We start from the raw sequence: 5,562 nt of genomic DNA on the forward strand, positions 1-5,562 counted from the left end.
CCAACCCGCTTTCCGCCATCTCGCACCTCGCCACAATCCCCCCATGCGGAAAACCGATCCTCCCTCCCCCGACCATATAACCTCATCCTGAATTCTTACGTATGTCTCGATACGCATCGAGTTCACAGTTGGGGCTGTGTCGAGAGTTCATTTTTAATGCTTTATTGCTCGTTACACATTGCATTACATTTATGAGCTATGCACTTTACAAGCATATTTACATTCGTTCGTTCGTAAATAGGGAAACTTGTATAAAATTGTATAGAATGTTGTGGTATAAAGCATAATGAGAATTTTAATGTATGTAAGTAAGATAAGTAAATACGTATTAGTAGGGTTCGGTATTGCCATTTCTTTGATTTTTGGTTCATTCAAAGTATTTTGGATATTAATGTGAAATTCGAAGATTTTATTAAAAATATTTTTTTGGATCGAAGGAAAAAATTATTAATCCTTTATATTTTTATTATTATAGTTATTAAGTTTCTATTAATTCGTGATAAAAAGATTTCTTTCTTCGTAATTTAAAGATTTCTGAAATAAATAAGTTTCGAAATATTTTATTGCTTAATTAAAGAAATATTTCCTTATTATTAAATTTTTTTTCTCTTTCTCGTTTTCATCTTCATCAACTCTCTGGATTCTACAAAAAGATAAGGTAGTATATAAAACTGAAGAAAAAGATATAACCTATAATTAATAATATAATAAAAATAAGAGGTAAAAAAATAAAAAACACGTTTAAAAAATAAACGATTAAAACTTCAAATAAATTATTTTAAAAAGTAATTTCATAAAAACTAACTTTTATACACTAAATTTGAAGAAACCTGCAAGTTTCTCCTACTAGAAATCATGCTAATCGTACAATTCTTTCTTTCATTTTAATTATTATCATATTGCTAATATATTTATATGTAAAAATTTACAATAACAAATAAGTGAACAATAATTGTTCCAGTAACGAACGAAATATGGATAACTCGCTTACACCTTTGTGATCTTTGCATCACAGGTCCTATTTTTCCATTGGAAATCGACGGCTCCTCAACAACCGGGTCTACGCTGAGAAAAAGAGGTGAGAGAGTAGTAACAAAGAAGAACCGAGCGAAGAAACGGAATCGAAGTGTTTTATATTCATTTTCGATGGTTTCCTCAAACTAAAACCACCAGTCGTTGGATCACTTTTCGCTTTTTCAATTTAAAAATGTTATTCGGAAGCCTTCGTTCAACCACCTAACCTTATTCTACGTTTTTTTCTCTCCCTCTCAACGATGAAAAAGAAGCAAGGAAGACGAAAGAGATAGGGAAAGAGAGAGAGAAAGAGAGGATGGAAGGGGCGATGGTTAATCAAACGTGTACTTCACCATCGAAAAGGCTTCTTCTTCCTTTTGTTACATCTGCAGAACAGTTACGCGAGCCGTGCTCTTTTTAATTAAGTCGAAAGGTATCGCTTATCGCGATCCTTTCATCGTCGACCCGCGTTTTTTCAGAGTGAAAAATCAACGTGAATCTTGAACGACGCGAAATTAAATCGTCATGAAAATATGGTAAGACAAAAGTGTTTTTTAATCATAAGATTATTTTCTCAGATAAATGAATTTAATCGCGATGTAGCAAGATGAAAAAAAAAATATTTTCTTTAATAATACAACAATTAAATATCATCATAGAATTAATGCAATTAGAAGTCAACCTAACCTAACCTAACCTAACTTTTTGTTAGTCTTTCTATTTATTTATATATATATATAAATATATATACATGTATATAAGTATATTTAGAAATATATAAATAAAAAATTTATATTTTGCATTGTTTTTGATGTAAAACATGAAAGTTTTTTTTCTAACCTAACCTAACTTTTTGTTTCTTTCTATTTATTTATATATATAAATATATATACATGTATATAAGTATATAAGTATGTATATAAGTATATTTAGAAATATATAAATAAAAAATTTATATTTTGCATTGTTTTTGATGTAAAACATGAAAGTTTTTTTTTCTAACCTAACCTAACTTTTTGTTTCTTTCTATTTATTTATAAATATATATATATATATATGTATATAAGTATATTTAGAAATATATAAATAAAAAATTTGTATTTTGCATTGTTTTTGATGTGAAACATGAAAGTTTTTTTTCTTAGATATAATTGAAATGAGATTATTTTTCATACTGCGCATCGAAATATGTTTTTCTCGAGATTAGTCGAGATATTATTTTTTGTAACAGACGTTTATATTAAAAATCGTAAAGTGTGAGAAATCATGTAGGAAGGCGAGGATTTCCAAGAAAATCCATCGTGATCGAGAGCATGGATCCTGCACGGGTCACAAGCTAACATCGTGTGATGGATAGAAAGAAGGACGTTGGCAGGAATTTTGTTCAAACACACTCGGAAACGTGCTTCCACGGCGGCATTGCACGTGTACATGCATTCGTAGGACCGGCTACACCTATGCAAATAGGTAGGAATACATAGTCCGTGATTGGGCTCTTCTGTTCTGCGAAGCCGTGCTGACTCTTTGCAAACAATGTTACCAGGCACGTCGCTGGAACGTAAGTAGCCGTACCCTATACTCTCTGTGGATTTTATCTCTTTCTTGGCGACGACTCTTCGTAATATTCGTGCCACGTTAGCGATTCCTTCCACGAGTGGACAAACTCCTTGCACATGGATCCCCTGTACCGATTGCAAATATCATACCTCGACTCGCTGTAGATACCTATATTGTGACCCTTTCGTATCGTGTTTGTTAGAGATAGCGGATTACATACATCGAGTTTTCAACACTGGCAATTTTTTCCTCAAATATTTTAACGAATTCATTCGAAATTGATTACAAGTTGGATGTTGACACGTGCTACGTGCCACGAATAATTAGTAAGGATAATCAGTTGACTAAAGAAAATTATCTTTGAGTTATAAACAGGATACAAACGCAGTGTGTTTGTTGAGCTGTATTTTTTTTCTATAAAAAAAAAATTAAAATAATATTAATTTATTATATTATTTCATTCTAGAATGTTATTTAATTTAAAAAGAAAATTACAAGGGACTCTAATTATAAATAATAAATCCATGGATTTTTTCGATCTTTCCTCACATCGTATTCCAAATTTCAAACATTATTTTTCTCAATACAAACAAATGATCATATTCGATCGAAAGAAGGATGACACGAAAAAAAAAACTCGAAAGAGTTTCCTCGGTGTCGGTCTCGCTCGAGACTTGACAAATCGATCGTTCAACGCGATATCACGTCTGAAACGGAGTAAGAGAATTGTTGGAAGGAGAAGCCGAAGGCGAATGTGCACGGTCGAGTGAAATAATTTCCTGGTGTCCTCTACAGGCCACGAAAGAGGAAGAACGGAAGCGAACTGGTCTTTCACAAAGTTTCTTGGACACTCGAAGAAGCTTCTACTGTGAGAAACTGGCTGGATAATGGTCCCCGGGGTTTAGACGAAGGAGAGACCAAGTGATCCTTCGGGGATAAAGGGAGTACCGCGCGCGTACACACAAAAGAGACGTTCTTCCATTCGCGTGTGTACGAGGCACGGTACAAAGCGGTATCATACGGAACGATATTCGAGGAGTCCTGTTGGAAAGACCAAATCTACGTCGTCTTCTCCTTTTCAGAGTATAATCACCACTTGCCCGCTTTATGGACGTGTACACTTATCTCTATCTAATGTCGACTTTTGGATACGGAATAAGTATCGATTTGTGAAATATAAATATTCAGATTTATGTATATGTATGAGTATATTTTCAATTGAAAATATTAAGAATTTGCCTGAATTTCTTTACTAATTTAATAATTAAAATTAGTTAATGAATGAATTAAGAACTTACAAGTTATAGATTATAAATTTTTTCGTATACTTTTATTTACACGTTTATGTCAAATAAAATGATGATATTTGGAATTTGTTTTATTTTCTTTTAAAATCATATTTATTGTGATCGAAATTATATAAGTAGAAATTAACAACAGACAAGCTTATCTAACACCAAATTTCTGTATAAATTCAATTAAATAACAACAAATACGATCAAATTAATAAAGAAAACTCTTATATTTAATTATTATCCTATAAGAAAAATCATCAATTCAAAGATTAAAAGATAATTGTTAATCACGATCATCAATTTATTAATAATCCTAGAACACACAGTGTCGGAGAATCTGGTCTAAAATATGTACAATACCGTATCATCATCGAGACCCTCTCGAAAACCGATGAGGAAGAGAGCGAGAGTGCATGAACCCTCTCCTGGCAACTTCAGAATCTTCGACCTAGCAAGAATACAGGAAACCATCGAACCAACCAACAAACCAACCAGCCAACCAGTCGTGAATCCCCCAGCGGTGGTAGGCACTGGCCCGAGAAATTCAATTACGGCTAAACTTCTCGACTGAAGACGCGTCTCGTCTATACACACTACTGTAAGCACTCTGTTTCGAAGATCGAACCGGGAGGAGACATCTCTCTGTGTATTATATATTTGCGACCCTTCTCCATCTTTCATAGGGAAATGAGAAACTAATTCCTCTGTGTCGGTCACGCGAATCACTGAGATATAACTTAAGCGAAGTTTCCGTCATCATGGCTACCTTTTCAGAAAAGTCGAGAAAGGAAAAATTGGAGGGTCGAAGAAGAAAAGAAAAACTGTCCGCTTGAATTTTTTGTTTCTTCGATGTAAAGATATTAGACAAGTGATTTTTAATCTTGTTTTTATACAATGATTTTATCATTGTGCAATAACTAATGGCACTAATTTTAAATTAATATAAATATATATATATATTTTCATTTATTTTAGTGATTTTTTATTCAAAAATGTTAGAGATAAGAGATTAGAATTATAAAAGGCTCAAATTTCTATCATTATAAATCATAAATATTTAAAATCCTGTTCACAAATAAAATTAAATATAAAATTCATATGTAAATATTACTATTTTAAATGTTATATATCAAACATCATATAAACAGTTTAGATTAAATTATCTAATTTTAAAATTTATATTACGTATTTGTATGATGAAAATCATCAATAATATTAAATATAAAATATAAAATATGAAGTAAAATTAAATATAATGAAATTAAACATTTAGTGATCTTATAAAGCATCTCCTTTCTCAAAATTAGATTTTATAGAAATGAAGAAACTAATTTTACAAATATCTTGTAATCAATTATCTATCTATTCTAACGATTCCGCAAAACTGCGATACGAGCAGCAAAAATGTGACACGCGACCAAGAAGAGAATGTGCGTAAGAGAGAAGAAGATAGAGCGCATGCGTTTAGTACGCTTGAGTTGCGAACGAGTGCCCATTAGGAACGTGCGTGAACATACGCGACTAAATAGGGCAAGTGGCCAGAGACCATAATGTTAAGTAAATAATGGCCAAACTTCTGGCCCCTTATTATACCACTCAAAGCTTAAGTCTCGTATATACTCGTTAATGGCAGCTTTTTCTTCCTTTTTCTACTCTCACTCTTTCTCCTTTTCTTTTTTCTTTTTTTTTTTTTTTT

At 32.1% G+C, this 5,562-nt stretch overlaps 1 protein-coding gene across 1 annotated transcript in view; it reads right to left on the minus strand.

Moving 5' to 3' along the window:
• Positions 1–5,562, minus strand: part of LOC102681656 (doublesex- and mab-3-related transcription factor A2) — a 26,843-nt gene that overhangs the window by 16,291 nt on the left and 4,990 nt on the right. The gene's annotated exons all lie outside the window — the stretch shown is intronic.

This window comes from Apis dorsata, unplaced genomic scaffold (genome assembly GCF_000469605.1).
Source record: "Apis dorsata unplaced genomic scaffold, Apis dorsata 1.3 scaffold_1026, whole genome shotgun sequence".
Classification (NCBI taxonomy): domain Eukaryota; kingdom Metazoa; phylum Arthropoda; class Insecta; order Hymenoptera; family Apidae; genus Apis; species Apis dorsata.